We start from the raw sequence: 23,304 nt of genomic DNA on the forward strand, positions 1-23,304 counted from the left end.
AGGGCATATGGTATAACGTAAATATCACTCCCTTGTTTATCACCTGATTCTAATTATCTATGATGTCATGTTTTCTTTATTCCTCTCTCGCTTTCCCTCGTCTTTTCTTTAACTCCCTCTCTGGTGTTGTTGCTGTCTGGGTCCTGTCGTTTCTCCCAGCGCTGCGTTCAAAGTTTTTTCTCCCGTGTTTTTCGAACTTTTGTGTTTGGTAAAGTTCAGATTCCAGCATTTAGCGAGATCAGACCAAGAGCGAGGTCTGACACTCGCACACACAAGCACACACAAGCACACACATGCACACACACGCACGCACACACACACACACACACACACACACACACACACACACACACAAATACTTCATCTGCCTAGGGCTGCAGCAACTATAATGTGTTCATTGCATCCATCACCTTTAATTCCCTGCCATCTGTTTCTCTCTCTCTCTCTGTGTGTGTGTGTGTGTGTGTGTGTGTGTGTGTGTCTGTGTGTAAGGTCATCTCTGAGTATGATGGAGTCCACCAGTGCCGGTCAAGCCCGCTGTGTTTATGACAAAAAGGTCCTAGATGCTCTTTTTGTGCTCGGGACTCCTCAGTGCCGAACACTATGTCAAAACGTGAGTAAGTATGATGCATCAGAGGGAGATTCAAATTTCCTTTCATCCTCCCAGGGCATCTAGTCCATTGTTTATATGATTACTTGGGTGTTCTGTAAACGACGTATCATGTACAATTACTTTGAAATGTTTTCAAGACACTGACCCCCCTCGCCGTACACCCCAATCTCCCTCCCTCATAAAGTTAAAGGGCTGGCATTCCTAAGCCACGATTTCTTTATTATTTGGTGGTACAACTTCAGACATCTACATATGTAAAACGTCCAGTTGAAGTCCTTCTTAGAACATGGGGAATCTGGAGCAGGTCTTCTCGACAAGTTTGTCCACTTGTTCATTCAGGGAACTTGGAAAGAAGACTGCATATATATCATGTTTAGACCTCTTGGAATGGCTTGATGGTTTTTTTATTTTTTTTATTGCAACTTTAACATGACTTAATGGGCTCTTGCCTTTTACCCGTAATGCATAACAAGGCCTGACTTTAAAAGCAGGGCATTCATCCAAGACAGATGTTTCACACTGATTATCTCCGCCAGTGACATCTGAGTTAGTCTGTTCAGCGGCACCGAGCCACGCATCATTTCTCCCATTTCTCCTTGTGCCCGACATGTTACTAAAAAACTGTTTGCCAATGTCATTTCTTAGTGTTGTGCTTGGGTATGTTTGGTTAGTGTTTGGTTTGTTGAGGCATGTGGCGAGGCTCAGTATGCGGTTTCTGTTTTGACTACATCAGGATCTATCGGACCTGTGTCGGACCTCAAATGAAACGTACACCGTCGGCTTCACACGTTCACAGCTCCTCTGTTTGCTCAGAGAGTCTTGTGGCCGTGCGACCTGACCGCAGCAGCAGCTGTGAATATTTTACTTCCCCGGGAGAGAGGGAGAGAGAGCCAGAGAAGAAGGGGGAGACAGGGGGGAGGATGGAGAGAGAGAGAGAGAGAGAGAGAGAGAGAGAGAGAGAGAGAGAGAGAGAGAGAGAGAGAGAGAGAGAGAAGAGAGAGAGAGAGAGAGAGAGAGAGAGAGAGAGAGAGAGAGAGAGAGAGAGAGAGAGCAACCTCTGGATTGGAGAAAGACGTGTGGGTTTGGAGGAGAGGTGTATATAACTGAAAGGACCACAGTCCTGGGGGCATTTACGGCAGTCGAGGGGTGAGGAGGTGGGGGGGGGGGGGGGGGGGGCTAGAAAGAAAGGGAGGAGGGGAGTTGTTTGCTGAAAGGGCAGCAGTTTGGACGGGATGCCGATGGGTGAAAGGGGGTGGGGTGAGTGGCTGAGAGGAAGAAGGGGTGATGGGGGCTATTAAAGAAGTTGCCAGAACATTTTGGGTTGAAGGGTTGGGGGGTGGTTTGAAGGGGTATTTGCAGAGGTAAAGAGGGCTGAGGGGGAGGGGGGGGGGGCAAAGGGGCTTGGGGGTAATCATTGGAAGCAGACCAAGGGAGTTCCTGGAAGCGAGGAGGTGAACCTGGAGTCCTTCTCCTCCTCACATGTTCAGCTCCTTTTACCTAATTTTTTCTTTTAATGCAACATAATGAATATGATCCAAGTAAACCCAAAATTGTAACTGTAATTATATATCATGTTCAAATAAAAGTTAAGTTTGTTTACTTTAGACACTCACAGGTAGAATAAAACATTAGCATTATATTAGCATTTTGTTTGAGCTTGTCGGCGGAAGTGCTTTTGCTACTTTTACACAAGTGCATCGAGTGATGCTGCAGCAGTACACACAGTATACAGATATTAATTCTACCTGAGAAATCCTATTAATTATTACATACAAGGAAAATTTGAGAGGTTTCTTGGTTGGAAATTGGGAATAGATAATAAAACCTTTGCCAAAAAAATAAGAAAACTAAGAAGAGGGAATAAAATTAGTGAAGGAAAGATAAACAGAAGAGTAAAATAGATATTTGTCTATAAGTATAATAATAAAAAAATGTTTCTGCTGGGATTAATTCTGAGGCATCAGACAAGCTTGAAGTTTAAATAAAGAAATAAGGATCAATCCATCTCATTTCTAAATGTGCTTTACACACACACACACACACACACACACACACACACACACACGCTCCGCTCTGCATTTTTCCGTCGCCCTTTCTGTTCTGGTTCAGGGGCGACCTGTACCTGGAGCGCAGCCTCAGCTCCAGCTCCATCTTCACATCTCCTGAGGGCTTCAAGTTTCCTGCAACAGGTGGCTCAAACATTTGCCTTGGCCTGCGCTGAGGTGAGGCCTCTGTTTATCGATTCAGAAAGGAGAGGGAGGCGAGTGAGGAGGATGGAAAGACAGAAATAAAATGAGAGAAAGAAGAAAAGATGTTAAAGCGTGTCAGCGGCATGGAGAAATATTTAGGAGAATTCACAAGAGTCCCAAATGTCAATCGTTGCATGTACATTTTATGGAGATGAAAACAAAAGTGCAAGCATGTAAATTGTACTAATATTTCAATCAGGACTTTAATAAAACTGTGTAACATTTTCCACAGCAGAAAAAAACTCAAAATCCACAATTTGTTCTCATCTCATTCCTGCCTCGCTTGATTCATGTCGTTTCTCCTTTCTCTCCTCGCCTCGACCTCTCCGCTGCTTTCCTCACCTTTACCCCCCCCTCCCTCCCCTCTCCAGAGGAATATGCCTGCTGCCTAAATGAAAATATATTTGTTGTTTTTGTTGGCCTTCTCCCCTTAAACTCCACTGGCGTGATCGAGCCGTAGACCCATGGTTGCTGGAAGCGGCTACGGCCGCAGAAAGCCTCTATTAGTCCTTGATCACTGGCTGCTTGACAGCAGAGTCAACATGCAGGGCATTAGGGCCTGACTCAGGATCAAATAAAGGCTAATTTACTGGGTGTCTGTATGCAGTAAAACCACATTAACCATTCCCCTCCTTGGTTTTGTTTTTCAATAATTAAATTAGCTGTCAATTAAGAGAACCAGAGGGAAAGTCATACACTGAAGCAAAACACACAAAAAGGAAGTTCTATAATGTATTCTGGTAATGGTTAGAGATGGGCACCTGATATGATTAAATATTATCCCACGAAGAGAAATATATCATGTTGGTTTAATTTAAAGAAAACATGGCTGCCAACCAGTTTTCTTTTTTTTTTTCCATTGGAAGGCATTTGCTGATTTAAAAGAGACTGGTTGAATGTTGTGTTTACATTGCAGGGTAAAGATCTCGATATGAAGCACGTCAAGCTGTTATGATGAAGAATACCTTGACCATCTGCTATTGATTCATGTAGAAAAGTGTCATCAAACTGATTGAAATCAGACTATCACTCTCCCAGAGGGAACTTCCAAGTGCACAGACCTCCAAACGTGATGTGAAAGTGTTTGTAGGATGGATTAAACACGTTTGGACATCACTGCTGTGAGCTAAAATTACCTCAAGCTCTCACAGTGAAAATGCTTATACAAGCGTTTACAAGGTCACTTTATTTGCAAAACTGTCTCTGTTCTTCATCATGAACCAAGTACTGTACCACAGTATCAAACAAAAGTACCGTAGTGTGATCGCCCAGGTGTGCGGAGGTGAGAAAGCAGGCGGGGGGGGGGGGCGGTTGAACTCCTCACTCCAGCTCTCTTTTTTCCTCCCCCAAACTATTTCTACCACTTTGTTTCTTGTGCAACCAAACACTTACGTCTGGGCTGCGTGTCCATATTCTGTCAAGGTGCTGGCAGTGGCACTGAAGGGAGCGTTACACCTACAGTGACGACACCCGGGCCTTTGTGAAAAGTTCAGATATTTAACTAGAAGCACTCAGCGGTTGCAGGAAAAAAGTCAGAAGGTCTGGAAAAAGATGCTACGGACTGTTGGAAACTTGCAGCGTCGTACTGACATTTGAACTCGCGTGTCCTTCCCTCGTGGTCGAACGATTGAGTATCCCTCGTCTAATATCTATTCATCTATGCTGCGGCCTTTTCTCCGAGTTAGACTTCTTTAGTCAACTGTTTTTTCACCACTCCATCTGATCTTCAATAAATCTGGTGCAACATTTTTTCGCCTGTCGGTGGTGATGCAGAAACACGAGGAATGTAAATGTTTAATAATCAATTAGTCACTTTAATTTGGACAATTAGTCCTTGTCAAAAGCTTTAGTATTCCCAGCATGCATGCATATTTCACTGTGCATTTTGATCCAAATCCAAATGATTAACTTAATAAATAAATACATATACATACATTAAGCTGGCTGCTTTTATACGTCAACCAATCTGTCATTTTATATTTTTATAGTTGAAGTCATTTTTTTTTTTTTTGCTTTGTCATGCTGAATTACTTTTTTTCCCCAAGAAACGTATGTGCACATCTGTGGTAAAGACACAACTTAAAGTGTTGCTTTTGTGCACTTCTTTAAAGATCTGGTGATTAAATCAACCAATCGATTAGTCGTCAAAATTGTAGGAGTGTTAGCCGACTAAAGAATGTCTTTTAGGGAGGACATTTTATGTTATAAGATTAGGATTGTGCAGCCATGGTGGGCATCTGTGTTCTCCCAGTGCTTTCTTGTTCTTAGCTTGATGGTTGTGAGGATTAGAGCTACCCAAACACTTTTTCTGGTCAGAGTGTTGGTAATATGAGGGGTTGTGGCTGAGGTTGGTGGTTGCTGTGTTATATGTGTGGTAAGAGTGTGTTTTAAAGCAATACCTGACTTTTTTTCAACATGAGGTCAGGTGGCAAAGGGTTTTTTTCTGTGGTCGTGTGGGGCGCTTGGTGTGCCCCACACGAGTGATGATGAAGGTGTGCCTTCATCAGGGTTGTGGCCCGAGCGAGCTATTTTAGGGGGCCTTGTATGTGTTCGGGTTCATGTGAAGCTTAAAATATATATGGAAATCATTAAAAATATATATAAAAAATGCAAATAAGTATGTGAACTGAGCATGCATAATATGATAAATATGTTCTAATTCAAACAGTATGCATCCATGTTAAGGTTATCTGGAAGGGCGTGTTTGGCCTTGTTGAACCCTCTTCAAATACCTTGTTCAGTGTTTGACCAAATAGTAAATGTAATACATTATTGTCTTCGGCACATACTTTGCTAATAATTACATCATGCACGCGGGGATCTTTACCGCTCACTAATGTCTGCGTGAGTTATTAAGAGTGATTTATTTTTTCAGTTTGTTCTCATTCACTCCCCCTTGAGCTAAACTCCCACTGGCTGTTACAAGAATTGAGCTCATTCTTGGAGCTTCTTGGACTACTTCATGACACACAAGCCAAGAAAAATCAACCCATTTGGGGGAAAAAAAACGGATTCAAGTGGCGAGTCTGGAGACCTGTCATACGTGATCACTGTTGAGCCCGAGTGTCACCAATTCAGCTCGTTGGTTGGAATGTCACAGCGTGGTTTAGGATCAGCGTGAAAACAGTCGCGCAGTGAAGATTGAGTGGTTTTGCACTGAGGGGTCTGTGCGATGAGACCACTTCAGGGGTTTAGATATCATGGTAGATCCTACACTCTGTTGAAACCAGTGGCGAGCCGTAGACTCTTCCCTCCCCCCCCTCAGTCCGCCGGTGACGTGGACTCTACGGCACTCATTGAAGGCCTAGGTCTGAAACCCACGGCCCGCCACTGCGGTTCTGTAAGCGAAATGTTTTATCAAACTCGTAGAGTGATAGGATGATGTTTTCTACTGCGGGCTCTCATTCTGGATATTTTCATTTCAAATTACATTTAAAAAGTAAAAAGTAAAAGGGATGATTGGATTTGGGACAATTTAAGTCAACCAACGTAGTTAAAAGTATAGTTTGAATCTGAGTTGATATTGACTTATTTTAGTTCACAGGTAATTAAGAATGACCCGAACCCTGATAGTTTTCACAATGCTACTTGAGATGTCTTCAATGCTTTGAATACAATGTTTTCTTTATTCAGCAGCAGTTTTTGATGAATCTGGATGTGACAGTCCCAGCATAACCTGCTTTAAAACAGATTTGTTGTGCAGGCCCCATGAAAAATGATCCGTTTCAGCATGCAACACCACTGTAAAACCAACAAGGTCAGGGTCAATCCGTAAATTAACTTGCTATCCCACTAATCTCAGCCCATGGCCCCTTTTCTCTCTCTGCTTCAGAATAAAACCATGTCTGCTTCTTTTTAACCAAGCCTTCAGCTGCTGGGCCTCAAAAAGGAGTAATCATGGAGAAGATGAGTCCTGTGATAGTTTGGTTGTGGGTGTGCACACACACATGCACACACACACACACACAGACAGACATACACACAGACACAATGTGGACCCACCAGCACAGAGCCCACAGGAATATTGATGAGGTTTTCAGTGATGCACTTTGCCTTTCAGCGCGATAGAAGACGTCCTGTTGATGTCATGTTCTGCGAGCGCTCCATGGTAGTGTTTCATCATCACTGAGACGCACTATGATACGGGTTCAAGATGCTAAGAGGAACAGGGAGGAGGCTGCTTTATAAGAGTCCAAATCAGTAATTCATGAGGGAAGAATGTTTTGGCTACTTTGGGATCCTGGACTACACAGACAGTCAAACCACAATCAAAAGCAGCCAAATACATTTACTTGATGAATTATAAGCAAACCATTCTCATGCAGGTGAGCCAGGACTGTAATGCTACACTATCACTGTTACAGTTTAGATTTTACTTACTTACTTTCTCATTATAAGAGAAAACCATCCTTTAAAACTGTGTCAACAAAAGGAAATACATAATATATAAAGTGCAGCTAATTGAAGACCACGCAGCTTTCGTTTTCTTTTCTTAGCTTTAGTATTAGTTCAACTAACAAATGATAAAAGTGCAGTGGAGGCGGTGTGATCACGTCGCAACGGTAAGAGCGCCCTGAGAGTACATATTACAGTAAAAAAGAAAATCTCCTGGCAAATGTGAAACACATGTTGGCTCCATACGAAAGCAATAAACAGCTTCTGGCCCCATGTCCCCAGTTCCAGCCGTCATAGAGGCCGAGTGTAGATAATAGCATTGATGACTGCCCAAAGCACATTTATTGGATTTAATTATTTAGTATGGTGCTTTCAAGTCACCAAGGTTATACGAGGCAGTCATTTGCCATTAATCATGCACCTTGAAATCCTAATTAATGTCGTGTGTGAAAGCTTAGTGTAATCATCGTAATGAGTTGTTTTTTTTCTATTACAAGATTGTCAGAAGTTGCTGATCATCATACTGCCAGACATATTATAATCCAATTTTACAGGTGGATTTGTCTTTATATTAATTCATGGATTTCCATTTTGTCATGCTCTGCACCAACAAAAGCATTTGTATTTGGTCCGAATGGATTTTCTTTTTAATAGCGGTCAGACTTAAGATCAGCCCTCACTTTACTGTATGTCAGGTCCATGCAGGTGACTTGACAATGGCGTGTGTGATCGCTGCTGCGGTAGCTATATTGTGTCCTTAGCAGACACCGGCAGACTATCGCCCCGAGGGCGTCCCCACAGTCTGGCAACCTGATTCACACATGGACACACACATTATCACTGCGACAGCTTTAACAAATAAAATGGAAGACAAGCCCTTCCACAGCACATTCCTGCTCATATTTTTCGAGACACTGTGGACAATAGCGTCGGACGTTAATATAAGCATAAAACAAGCGAAAACAGGAAAAGCCCTTCCTGAAAGATTTGGCATTATTAGACTGTCAAAAGTGATGGCCAGCTAATAAGAACCGCAGGTCGCTGGAGACTTCGCGGCCTGAGTCTTTCAGCCTCACAGTCTTTCTTCTACTGGTGGTTACGGCGAAGCGAGACCAGGACAGGCAACCACAATGTCACTCACAAACACTGTGCCCAGACTCTCTGTGGGGGCATGTGTGAGTGTATGCAAAAAGGCCTTTCTGTACGTGTGTGTTTTGACTCTCAATGGTCTTTCAGGGAGGACTCACCATCGCGCCGTTTGATCACTATGGCATGGCATAGAGAGTGTGCGAGGACAGAGGTGGTTTGGACTGGCATTCTTCGTCTGTACCCCCGGGTCACCGACAGATCCAGATGTGAGATAGCTCGTAACCTACAGCGACTCTGGTGACGTCTGGTGGGAGACCTCCAGCAGTTCAAAGTGTTTCGAGTTTGCAGCTGCTGAATTTGGCGGGAAGTGTGTTGTTTTTTCTGGAATTCGTTAACCTCTTTTGTACTAATGTGTCAAAGCGGAGGGTTTTTTTTTTATTGCTTTTGTCACTTGTGTGTGCGTGTTTGTGTGCGTCTCGTAAAAAAAGGATGTCAGACTATTTCATAAAGGGCTCCTAAACGCTGTGCTAAGGAAGGCTGTTTGTTTAGAGAGAAAACAAGCCGCATGAGGCAGAGGAAAGAGACTCTTCAATTTCCTTATCTCGGATTCTCTCTGGTAACTGTCCAATATCCTTGGTGTGTGTGTGTGTGTGTGTGTGTGTGTGTGTGTGTGTGTGAGAGAGAGAGAGTACTCAGTCTTCTCCTGCAGAGTCCAGTCTGTGTGATCTGCATTCACAAGTAGCCTCTTTTGCTTTGCTCTATATAGTAACAATCTCCATATGGCGGGCGTTATATTAAGCTTTTTCTTGCATGAAATGGATCTGCTGAGATGAGAGTAGAAGATTTAAAAAGAGGTCAGAACAGTTATATTTCTTTTGAGAAAACAATCTGAAAGAAAAACAGGATGAAAAATATATACAACGAAGAAAAAAAACCTTTGTTATGCATGCTGAGACCTCGCCATACTTATTTATTTTTTACTTGTATTTCACCGATACTCAACCAGTGGAATCTCCCTGAAGAAACCCATTTTGTAAAGTAAACTTGGCAAAAATTGCAGCCTAAAATGTTGCAGACAAAACAATACAAAAACAAAGTGAACACTACACTGTAACACAGAAACGGGCCAAAAACAGCGAAACGCAAAGAAAGTCAAAATGGATTCAGTGACCACAGCCTTTTTATTTTCTTCTCAACTCTTCAACCCTGTCAGAGTTACCAGCTTCCCCAATGTCATGTGCTCGTGCAAAGGTTAACCATGATAGCTCACATTTCCAGTTTGCATTCACCACTTCATCCTGCTTCCTCGCTCTCTCTTTAACCAGCTCCTCTGCAGCTTTCTCATCGCTCGCTCACCCTGCTCTGCCTGTGGCTGTCCTCACCCTGACGTCTCACTGTCTCTCTCTCCTTCTTTCTCTCTCCTGTTGTTTTACTAGCAGAGCTTTCCCTGCCAGATGTACACTATAGACAGAGTTTATCTTACCTTGGCTTTAAAACTCGGGTCCTCCACATGATTAAAAAGAGTCAGGGACTGAGAGCGGACTTCAAAAGAGGAGATGAGGGACCCGCAGGGATGGAAGGATAGAGGAACGAGTGCGTCATGATGACGATTTATTTTCATGTGTTTATTCACTTGCTGCACTGATAAGGCTCGCCATCACCATAGAGAAGAACAACTAAATCTCCCTTTGTAGCATGGATGTGAGTATTTTCATTACACATAGAACAATGAAGAAGTCTAATACAACAGCAGGTGATACGTTACAAAAACAAGCTCAAACAGAACTAGTTCCGTCTCTGCAACGTTAAGATGCTATTCGGTGGCATCTAGTCTGTTCATATCGTCCCGCCACAAACTGTACAGAATACTGTCAATGAAATCAATTCGTATAAGTGTATTCCACTCCCAGAGTTTAAGGAGGGATTGAAGAAAATACTCCACAAGAGTCATTTATGAATCACTGCAGTGATCCATTAATCCACGCAGAAGGACAAGCGGAGAAAAAATGGCAGGATCCTGTTATTTACGGCGCGGGAGGTGCCCTCCAGGGGGGTTCCCCCCTTTGAATGGTTACATGTATGTGGCCACAAACCTTGAGGTGTCTTTGACCTCTAATTAAACAAAGGTGGGTGAATAAATGGTCCAAGCTCCGCCGCCACACTGAAACTCCCCAAAGGGTTGTGATGTGGTCTTACCCCTAAATTCATGTTTGAGAAGAAGTTCTTCAGGCAGAATGGAAGCAAAGCTGAACATGGGAGTAATGGATGAATCCCACACTGACTGTTGCTGCTTTGTTCACGCACTCCAGCATGTTCGCTCGGTATGCTGCTGGGAGGATTGTCAGAAGTGAAAAGCATTCTTCTAAACAAATTTGTCACACGTCCATTAGATGTCCAGCAGATGTTGCTGCTCGGGATCCTGACTTGCTATAGTTCAACAGGAGAAGGTGCTGCTGCTTAGTGATGATGCCATTTTACAAGTGGATGGAGAGTTGAGCCGTGCTAAAAGAAAGAAAGCAAATTATCGACACTAAACATTGAAAGGATGTGAACACTACCTTGAATCCACAGATGTTAAACATAGTAAATGGTAAATGCGCTTGTGTAGCGCCTTTCTCATCTTTTCGACCACACAAAGTGACTTTACACGACCACATGTCATTCCTCCATTCACACAATACTGGCGCGACTATTAAAAGTTTAAAAAACTTGTTTGTCGCTGTGTGAATAATGAGAGCCAGGAGCCAGATCGTGAATTTAAAACCCAAATCCTCACTAATGCACAAATGCGAGTAACACAGATGCACTCTGTCTGACAGTAAACAATGTGAGCTGGATATGACAGTGGTGTGCAAACATCTGGCCGATGTCTTGTTGGCTGGTGGAAGCTAAGAAAATCGATTTTTGCGATGATGATTCATGCATCTGTATGTGTGTCCAAGTACACCTGCGTGTTGACATTGTACAAATGAAAATGCTATACCTGTTATAAAGTAACAGGCATAGCATTTTCATGTGAAGAGACAGGAATTAAAAAGAGTTTGGCAACAATACAAGACATTCATAAAAAATGAGGACAATTCTGGGAACGCTGGTGTTGTGTTTGAGGTACATAAATAATGTATGATATTTACAAAAAAGTAGCGACAAAGTGTAAAATGATCTGCTCGGTAATCATGTATTTTACACATGTTTCAGAGCTTATTATAAGACAGATGTGACCCATCGAAAGCTCAAGGACCCAAACCCACACTGTTTTAAATCTAGTGTGTTAAAACTTAGGATTTACCAGTTAACCTAATGTGTGGATTGGTGAACCCTAAAAACAAACTGGATGTATTAACTATATTTTCTTTTGGGCCTGGTTTCATTGTATTTTTGTGGGGTCAGGTCAGTTTGAGTTTTTTAAAGAATTTGAGGCTCACTTTTTGTCAGTAACCCATTTTTCAGAAGCTTCTGTTAAGTGTTTGCTGCATTGCTTCAGCATTAGGGAGAAGATCCAGACACAAGTTGTGCAGACCTCTCTTTAACTCCAAAACGCCAGTGTGTGTTAAATATTACGCACAGCCGTTTGCATGGCTTCATATCCCGGTTTCAGCATGACATTACCGCTTCTATACATCACACAGCGTCGATAGAGAAGAGAAGAGTTGTTGACAGACATGCGCATTTCTCAGTATACAACAAGTGCGCAGGCCTCCAAGCAACCATACATGCACAAAGATCTTTAGACATGATGCATGAGAGACAGAAGCAACGCATGGAAAACTACAACATATCATCCAAGTGTGAAGCATCTTAAGAGCCCAGAGCCTTGGACCAACCTGCTCATCAAAGACAGAAGGGGAATTACCCTGGCCTGGTGAACACACACACACCCATATACAAACACACACAGACGCACACATTCAGACAAACACAGACACAGGTTTTAATGAGTCCCAGCTGTGAATGGTTGCGTGATACAGCAGGACAACAATTAATGTGGAGAGGAGGCAGGCCATGTTGACCTACTAAACAGAGCGAGACGGAGAGCGAAGAGGACGAGGACGAGAGGGAGATGGAAAGATGAGGGAAGGTGAGAGCGATGGGGAAAAGGTAGAATCAGGAAGAGAAGCCAGAAAGTGCAACAAAGACGTTCGCATACTAAATTACTTACTACTGTCAAAAATGACAACCGTGTCTACCCACTAACAGATTACAAATACTTCACGGGGCTCTATTTCTTCTGAAATATCAAGTGAGTTACTGAATATATAGTTTAATCCCTCTGCAGCTGATGGTGGGATGACAGTCTTGTCATCTTAATCACTCTTGAAAAGCCTCATACTGAGGAGAAAAGACTCTCTATACAGAATCATAATGTGTTATTCTGAAGATCTTACACAGCTCAGATAATCAATGTGAACAGGAATATGTCTCTTGAAACCAAAAGAAATTAAGAAGAAAGGGGAAGAAGAATTAAGAGAAACTGAAGGCTGAATGTTTGTGTGTTTGAACTTTACTTTGCATCCATTATTTCACTGGGTGTTGACATCTCCGAACCAGAGAATGTGCCCATGTCCACATAAAGATTCCCCTCCGTGCCGTCAAGGCCTGTGAAGTCAGTTTTTCATTATCTGTCAAAGGAGCAACTGTTGTCTTTGTAAGTTAAAGTTTCTTGACTTAACATTAAATACAGCAGGTTTTGGGAATGTGCTTTTACTGTGTTTAACCTCTGTCTGGAAACTCCAAGTGAAGAAAAGCTTTACTATGCTGTTCACACACACAAGTGAACAATTGGAAAATCATCTTTCTAACCCCTTCACGCTGTATGTGGCAATCCGGTTTGTTGGATTCATGATGTGTGGTGGTATATTTGCCTTAAAAGAGCTGCATTTAACATGCAAAGCATTAATATAGCAGCAAACAACTGTTGTCTATGTAAAGATATAGTGTCTACCTGAGCTGCTCTTGTGTGTTGTTAATCTCAAGTCATTTCCAGAGTTGTCAAGAACAGTAATATGTGAACCATGTCATGAATGAGTCAAGTTTCAAAATCCTTGATTTGTCCAAATACAAATAAAGCGACTAACTTGTAATTAATGGCAATCCTTTTAAATTGGACAGTTTCAGAAAACATCCTAATATTCCCAGTTTTCTGGGTCGGGAACTGATTAAAGAAAGAAAGATAATTACAGGCGAGATCATGCCAATAAGGCCATGAGTCCTGAAAAACGTCCGGGGTTAATTTCCAGCCTCGGGCCACTTGTTGCCTGTCATACAACAATGAATCAGAGTAGACGCATTATCCTCACTGAGAAAACGGGATGTTCTGTCCTCAGCAAGAAAGGCTCGGCATGTTGATGTAGAATTGGCAAACTGCTCAAAACCTGAGAATGTAGAACTCACACTGAAATAATACATCATAAAGCTCCCTATGTTCGTTTGGGTCTATGGTTTAGTTTAAACATGAAACAAAGATAATCAATTTCCCATTGACCGTAATGGCTGATATCAGTCAAAACTGTAAGTTTGTCCGCTGCTGAAAGATTCTCACTCATCAACAGATCAGATCAGATAATGACAGAAATTCCCTAATTCAATGATTTATTTCCGTATAATCAAGCAATGGCACCTCCTGAATAAAAAAATGCCATGTTCTAACAGGCAACATAAAGCAAAGGCCTAATAGATGCAACCATAAAAGAGAAAGCCAAGCTGCAAGTGTGAAGAACAAAAACTACTTCATGGAGTTGCTAGAGATGACTTGGTGATGTCATTGTGCAATACTGAAGTTCAAATGTTCTCAGGGATGTCTTTCAGAGGGTTTGGCCACCACACAAAGCAGTAATGCTAAAGTCTTTCCATGAAAACCCATTTTAGTAGGCCAGTAAAAGCCTGTTCTTTATTAATGCAAACAATTAAAACAATATCATATGTTCACTTGTTCAGGAGAGTGCCATGATTTTTTTTTACTTTACACAAAGACCAGTCTCTTCGACTTTGCTGAATAGAAAAACCAATAGCAGTAAGAGTTAATACATGTACCGCAATGTGGCGCTACGCTGCACCTGTCAGCAGGTGAACACATATCTGGCCGAGATAAACACCTGCCACATTGAGACTCCGTAAAACAACAAACAAATAATGAAATAATCACCTCCCCGAGAATATTTTAAGAGGTGAAGTCAACCACACCGCAGCAGCTGGTCAAAACAGGTCGAAACGCACACTGACGCGCACATATGATAAACACAAGCAGGCATGCGCATACATCTATAAACTCTGTAACAGTCCATGTACACATACACACACACACACGCACACGCACACACACACACACACACGCCACACACATAATCACGCTTTCATTTGGCCACCCAACACTCATCTAGCTAATAAAGCTTTTGGTTCGCAGCCCAGAGAGGGGCTGAGTTTTTGGGGGCTGTGCAGAGTAAACAGAGCTTTAAAAACCATAACAAGTCACTTGTGAAAGATTCTGAGTTTGCAGCGACTCTGTGGACTAACAAACGTTGTATTACCAGGTGACTTTATCGGGGGAAATGGTTGAAGATGTTTGCTTGTGGAACACAACAGGGATCAGACAGTCTGGGGTCATCAGCCCAGGGAGGATAACAAACACACATTACACACATTTACAGATTTTTGCCTCAAAATACACTAGAATTGTATCTTTTGATGCATTGAAAATTATTCTTTTGAATCTAAAAGATGAAATGTAGTGCTGCTGGCTATAAGAAAGTCTTCATCCACCAAAAAGAACTGCAACTGATGACCTTTTTTGCCTCAACGCAACGTCATCCGGCAACACGATGTGTGTAGAGTTGTTTGTTGCTTTGATAACATAAGCGGGTTGTAAAATCCTGTCTCATCGCATTATGAACCACAATGAAGTGTTTAGACATTTGAGAAGCCTGAAAAGTTTTCAGATGCATCTTCCTGGATTGTATTGAAACAGCAGCACCAATGAAGCAACTAAGGGCTCCCTGGTGCATATGGTTATAAAATAAAAACAAAATAATAAGACCTCTTGCAACACATAGTTGCATTGTCTAAAGATCAAGTTCAAACTCGTTGTAAGTTAACTGCTCTGATTATTTGGAAGACATTGCTTACAGTCTCATCATAAACTACATTTGCAGAGTTGTGTCGCGGTCATTTGTGGGAAGCTAACAGGGGACTTTCAAGGGATATTTTTATGCCGTGGCAACTTTATGATGAAGCAGTTCGGAAAAGCAACATACAGCCTCACATTTATCCATGCTTTTATCTTTGGAGATTGATCAAGAAGACATTAAAACGAACACGTTACTTGGAAGATGGTCTGTCCTGATTATCAGGTTGCTGGTGAACTCATTTTGCATGACCAAAGAGGACAATAGAATAGTTTACTGATGGGCAGCAGGGCACGCAGCAGATCAAAAGTGACAGTGAATTTGACATACTTGATTAAATATATTTTCCCAGATTCGAACGTTAGCTAAACTATGAAAAACACACAGCCCCAAAAGACACACTGTTACACTCACGCAGCCATGTTCAGTTCCACTGAAGATCAGGTCTCCCCCAACTCGCCACAGTCTCCACAGACCGGGTTAGAGATGAAATGATGTTCACACTGACAAAGAAAAAACACACACTCCATCCAAAGAATAAGCAGCGAAAACAGGCGAGCGGCGCAGCTCGTGAGGTGGAAAAGTATTCCTCACACAAAGAATCAGCACAAAAGGTCAGGCACGCTGGAGACTTGGAGATGTAGCCACAAACTCCCTGGCTCTAAAACCGCACAAAAAACAAAAACTGTTGATCTTTGCAGGCTAGAAAGAAGAAAAAAAAATCTTCTCCAAATGTGTTTTAATGCAAAGTAGTAAAATTAGAATGTCTGTCTAGAAATATCTGCTGTCTTTTTCCTAATCCGAGAGAGCAGTACCAATATTAATACACCTCTGAGAGCACGGAGGCAATGTTATTTCATCTGGATATTGAGTATCAGTGTGCGCGAGTGCTTGCGTGTGTGCGAAATTACATTTAGGAATAGCTGAAGTGACCCCGAAAAGCCGAGTTTAAAAACCACACACACACACACACACACTCACACACACACATACAATGGAATCTGTGCTATGTTTGTTTTGTTTAATTCCAGACCCCCAGTATGGGGGCTGACAGGACAGTAAAACGGGAGCTGAACAAGGGCCAGACACAGCCAGGAATGAGACCAAAAACTACTCACTCACCTTCCTCAGCCTCTGCCGAGGTGCACTTTATCTGTCATATTTACAGCGATCTTGAAACCATCATTCAGCACAGTTTGCTTAAAGAGCATTGAAACGGGGCCTGGTCTGCACTAAAGAAAGTTGTTTTAGGGTCTCCTAGTAACTTGTACTGTACAAGTGATAACATTTACACAAGTGACGATTTGTGAAGAGACAATAGTACTCATTACTGAACCAGATGAACTTAAATATCCTTTTGATTATTTTAAGTAATTGATCCAAAATATAACTTACTTCTAAACTAGTGTCATACACTTTGCCAGAAATGCAGAATAAAGCGTTGGCCCGACATTGTGGATGACATTAGAGTATGAGACAACATCAACTCCAATATAACATCTTTTCAAACACACACAATGCTGAAGGTGCCAGGAGGACTCAACGGGTCCGCTTTGGAAAAAGAGGCTCTGCACACTTTCAATCGCTCGACCTTTAGCAGGGTAAAGGCTCTCAAATAGGCATTTTTTTCACAGCAGATATTTGAACTTGGACACTTGCAGGTATTATGATTGGCATTAGCAATGGCACTGTTCAATTCAAATGACCCAGTATGCCATGGCAGTAAGAGAGCACGTAATATCAGGACCCTGAAACTCAAGCAGCTAAATAGTTATCAAGCCATCATTCCTTTTATTATTCACACTTGTGCTTTTTGTGTGACATGGCAAAATGGCCTTTTTCTCCAGACAGCCATGCTCTGTGAGCCAAGCTGATGCTTGAGCAAAGCAAACTCAGACATGCCTCAAATTGGCTGCTATGGTAGACAAACAACTGCAATTTCACTGTATCAAGATAGACATTGAGGATGATCACTCAAGTGTAAGGCTGTCAAAAAAAATCATGTTAGATCCAGAAACTCAACATTTTAATGAACCCTTTTTTATTGCTTTTTTGAAGTAGTAACTAACCCTTCACGTATCAATATGGGGTTGTAATCTGGATTTTATTAGGGCTGACTCATGAGGAGAAAGCAAATTCATGATACAATATTTCTAGTTTTTTGGCCCTTTATTCTGTCAGTCGTTGAAGTTGTTCAGCTTGTAAATGTGACTCTTTGTCGGTCCTCATTGGTTATGAGCTAATGCAAACAACTTTGAAATCATTTCAGGGAATAAGCCAACAGTTCTCTGGGTTTCTTCGGATCAAAAACCTCGCGTAAAGTCCTGTGCAAACAATGCTGATTTTGAACGACATGGAGCGTGGTTACTGATGGGAGAGCAGAAATCATCTGTGCTCCACATCCAAACAGACAGGCAGGTAATTTTAGACCCTGGGAGAACAAATTGGCCGGTTTCACCCACTCAAGTCAATCAAGAGAGTGAGGGGGAAGGGAGAAAGAGACAGACAGACAGATAGAGGGGTCAAATACTGAACAAGACATAGGGGAGAGAATAACAGAAGAAGAAGAAAAAGGACTGCGTTGAAGAGAAAATGATGGAATGATTGATCGCAGGCAAACTGTGAAAGAACTCCATAAAACGTGAAAAGAAATCTGCGTCCCCATCCTCCCACCGGTGGTCCATGTTCCCACTGCTGCCTCTCTTGATTTAATTGCCTGTAGGAGTGAGATCAGAGCAGCAGTTCAGCACTAGGCATCTATCAGACTTGAGAAACAACAACAAATATGAAAATTAAAGAGATGAGAGAAAGAAAAAAAACAACATAGACAAGTGAGGAAAGGAGTAGAAACCAGAGAAGCATGATGAAAAGGCACACCAAAGCTCACAGCTAGAACACAAGGAGGAAGACTGAGTGCAAAGACGTGAGCGAAAGAAAGGGAGGGACAGAGAAAAGGCAGAAACAAGGAGAGCCGGTGGTCCATTTCCTTCTTTTCAGCTATATTTAATTACCCAAGTAGGAGTAAGTTCAGGAGATCAGTAGATCAGCAGTAGGAGTAGCAGGCCTTCATCAAAGCAGCAGTCACTGCTTATTAGAATATTATTACAGAACAGCAGCAGCCAGCCAGTGGGCTGATTACTGACTGGGTCCAATGGGAGGCCTCATTTGACTGGAATGTATGGAGGCTGAAATGGAGAACAGGGATAAACACAGAAATACCATTTATAGACTAGACCTTTTGATATGCTTTTATAAAAACGTTGTGTCCACAGGAGTGAGACGAAAAGACCAGGATGTATGTTTCCTTCATTATACCGCACATGGCTTTTTGTCAATGGCTTTCTTAAAGCCCTGAAACAAAACATTTGATCCAATTTTCGCTTATAAAAGTTCTTGTGGAAATTACATTTCACCATAAAAAATAATTGTAATTTGAAAGTAATAGCAGGAAAAATCTGCAACGTATCTTTCCAGCGATTCAATTTGTGAATATTTGAAATTGCTCAAACTATTGTGCCGATAATCAAAGGACTATCGTGCCGTCCGTGGCATAGCTAATGGGTGATTTCACGAATGTCTGTACAACTTTATTGCAAGCTTTAACACACTTGGTAGGAAAAATACATCCACCCGACCGAGAAAAACCACAGAACACTTTGTTTGTACAATGACAAGTTGTTGTCTTTAATTCATTCATCATGGAAGTTGTATAAGTTATGACGACTATGATTAAATGGAGGGACGGGGTAACTCTAAGAGTATGAGCAAGATGCATCTTTCTGATTCATTTACATTCATCCAACATTTTGTAACATGTGCCAACAGAATTGCGCTGCTTAGATAATGTGATGGAAGATAGTTCGAGTAGACAGAGGACATTTGAACATGCCTTTGCTGGTTTCGTTTTGCTTTTTTCCCCTGACACACATTTGGTTTATTTCAACTGAAGGTCAGGGACGTCGGGGGAAGTTAAATATTTGAAGCTAAACACAGACTACAGACCCGGTCTAGAAATACCATTTCTGGGATGAAACACAAGTAGAACAGCATGCTAGGTAATTAGCACCACCAACAGGAATTCAGATCGCATCTCCTTCAACCAGGACGGACACAGAACTCAGGTTGATTTGTTGGTTGACGGGGTGAAATTAGGCAAAGCTGTGCCTCTTATTTATCCTCAGATTTGATATGGCTGGTTGATACGGACTCTGCCGCGCAACATACACATGCACACAAACACACAAACACACAGAAACATACACACACCTAGTGTGGTCCAACCGACGACCACCGTGACAGAATGAGGCACAAACACACGAACCGCAAGCCTCCAGTCATTCCTAACTGAGAAAATGCTCACGTTAGCTTTGATTTGGTTCACTGCAAAACGTGATTTAACACAAGGAGCACACCACAAGTAAATGTATTTATACTTTGCAAACGCACTCATCTTTTTCACAGTTGTTCAAATGTAATGGGAGTGAAGTTAACGAAGGTTGTGTTTATTTATAATCATGTTCATCTTAAAATCAAAAAGAGGAAGAATAATGCTGGGATTAAGCCCAAAAATAGTCACATAGAAGACAAACTCACGGGAGAAGGAACTTAAATCCAAAAGTCTCTCTCTCTTTTTTTTTTTTTTCTTCAGACTTTTTGAAAATAAGGTCTCTTTGGGCGGTTGAGTCAAACAAATGCCTTGCCGAGTTGGATATCCATTATTTGGCATGTTTGTACTAATATGACTTGGATCACAAGTTTAAATCCCGTCCCCGCCAAAAACCACAGTGGTGTCAGCCGAGGTGGTGTGGAGGACTTTTGGAGAATTATGTCTGGGATTTCTACAGACCTGCTTTTAATCTTTGCAAAAATAATGCTACGAAGCACATCTAAATTAAACGCAGCGCTTCCAAGGATATAAATCAATGTCCCCCTCTTTTTCTTTCTTGATCCATTTTCATACAGACACACACTGCATCAACACGAACACAGAGAGTGTGTGTGTGTGTGTGTGTGTGCTTGCGTGAGCATGTGTGTGTATAAAGTACAGGCGTAGAGTGAGTCAAGGTTGGCCTAATTGGAGGTTGTTTGTATGTCTGGGAGAACGTGTAAATGATGGAGGTAAGGAAATTAAGGAAAGGGAGGGAGCAGGTGGCCTCCTTCATCTGGACCACAGCTGTACGCAGCATGACTCACACACTCCTACCTTGACCAAAAGTTACACAAAAGATACACACACACACACACACACACACACGTGAGCAATTGCATGTATAACACACTAAAGTATTTGCGCACATGCACGCTCAAACACACATTGAGTGTGTGAGTGCATGAAAGCCCTTAAGACATCTTGAATCAGACTACAAGGACCTCCATGTCACTCACTGACGAATGCTTTGATGTGGCAGAAAAACACATTAAATGAGTAATTTCATTACAAAGAAAGATGGATTTCTGTAAGTTCTGCTGAACAATTCCCAATTATGCAACAATGAATGTATTATTAAGCCACACACTGTTTTTAAGATATTTTTGAAACAACTAATAGTCCAACAGTGCTCTTTTGCCGGGGAAATTAATTACATTCAGCCTCACTACATTAAAGCCAGTTGATTACTCGTGGTATTTTTGACAACAGTTAAAAATACACTCCAAAAAAATAGTACAGCATGGCTTAAAGTTTTCTGCTTGAGTCACTTTGTTTCATTCAGTTCTTCAGTCATGCTTTACAGGCAGCTCTGTTCTCTTCTCTTTCTGGGTTCTTCTATGGGCTCCAGGTTAGTTTGCACTGAGTGCGTGTGTGTGTGTGTGTGTGTGTGTGTGTGTGTGTGTGTGTGTGTGTGTGTGTGTGCATGTTTGTGTGTGAGTGCAAAAATGTGAAGGGGACATGGGGCTGCTTGCACTTCAGGGCGTAGTTAAGGTCCTTTAGAGCTCAAGCTTTTTTCCCCTTTCATTTCACTTTGATTCCTGGAACACTTAACGTTGCACATGCATGAGCACTCGCTCACTCACTCAGACATTAAAACACACACACACACATACACACACACACACACACTCACCCACACACACACACACACACACACACACACACTGTATTCAATTAAACTGGCATGCGACACACTTACTTTACCCCCGTCTGTCTCACTGATTCACTGCGGACTATGAGAATATTGCTTTAATTTGAATAGAGGCATGTGACTTTTTTTTTTTTTTATAAATTCCTGAGAAGGTTAACTTCTTAGTAAAGTGAAACATCATTTTGTTAATGGATCAAATAAAATACTTTTTTTATTGCAATAAATATATCATATAAAATTCCATTGCTAATAAAAGTCAATAAATCTGGTGAGAAATCATAGAAACATATAAATAGAATTTTCCTGGGAACATTTTCAAGTGTTCAGCATTTACAAGCAATCCAGTAATCGTAGTAGATTCATACAGAAGTCATCAGGAACTGCTAATAACTAATTCTCGATACTTTATATGGGGCCAATATGTAAATAAATAAAGGATTACAAAAACCTTTAGCACGCAGCTAACTCACCGTGATATGGCAACATCACTTCCTGCTTACAACCGCTAACGCCCCCAAATTAAAGAAACTGTAGTTCCAAAAGTTATACCATGTTTATCCCTAGAATTAGACAAAGAATAATAGAAGTGACAACTGCAACACCATTAGGTGTTTTCATCTGGCACCATTAGTTCCTTGCTGTTTATGCAATGCTGAGCCAACATGAGTGTTACAGGGTACAGCGTCCTCCAGACCTCCTCTGGAGACTCCTTTCCGTCTCTTGCTGACTGTTGGTCTTACTTTTCTACATTCTTCTTGGCTTCTTGAGATTCCATGTCGTGGGTTGTGGTTTCCCTTTGCCATTCCCATGATGGATATTTTCCTGAACCTTGGCATTGCTCCTATTTTGAATTCTTGACATGCCCTTTTTATGGCTGGCGCATCGCAGAATGATTGTATTTTCTCTTGTTATATAAGAGCCAATTACCTTTGCACACATTTTGATCAAATACAATGTTTTCCAAATCATAAAGGTTCGCTAATTAGAGGGCAGCACATACAATGTTTTAAATAGCTTAATTTTCAATTTATAGTACATGAGGCACCATTGGTTATGTATGGATGAATGCGGCAACATAAGCCAACATAGAAAGCATGGCAATCTGCATGACATCCCGATGATAGAAACGATGCTGTTCGCACCAGACACACGTGGCGGACCGTTGGTTTTGACTTAACTTACAATGATGCGGCGTCTTGTTATCAAATGGCCATGGGAGGAAAAGGACAACATGTTTTCTTGCTTAACCAAGAACATTCGGAAACCAACAAAACAGATACAAGGCAGATAAAAGAGAAGATGTCTGGGTTGCAAGACAAGGCTGTATGGCAACATACAGATACAAACGAGAAAGCTTGTGCATAACTGCATAATATAGACTTGGCAGGCAAGCACTCTCTCTAAGCCTGGATGTAGTCCAGTTTAATGACATAAAGCAACACAAACAGGCCAGACCAGAAACAGCACCACAAGGAATGTAAAGATGCAGAACCATCGGTCTGGGATAAATGAGAACGCTGCTTCGCATAGGCAGATGCTATTTAGTTCCTCCTTTTAAGGGATACAAGTTTGCTGCTTATTGTGGCGGCTTGCAACTGTTTGGTCTCGGAAAAGCCATTCTAAATCTCAAGAGCTTAGTTTATGGGGATATCAATCGAGAGAACGTCCACCAGAATCTATTGAGCTGGGAGCTGCGTGAATCATCGAGCACTCGGGAATGTTTGCTATTGACGAGGTGATTTAATTGATTACTTTGAGAC

The sequence above is a fragment of the Clinocottus analis genome, unplaced genomic scaffold, assembly GCF_023055335.1.
Source record: "Clinocottus analis isolate CAN_PGR_092001 unplaced genomic scaffold, fCliAna1.0.p SCAF_13, whole genome shotgun sequence".
Classification (NCBI taxonomy): domain Eukaryota; kingdom Metazoa; phylum Chordata; class Actinopteri; order Perciformes; family Cottidae; genus Clinocottus; species Clinocottus analis.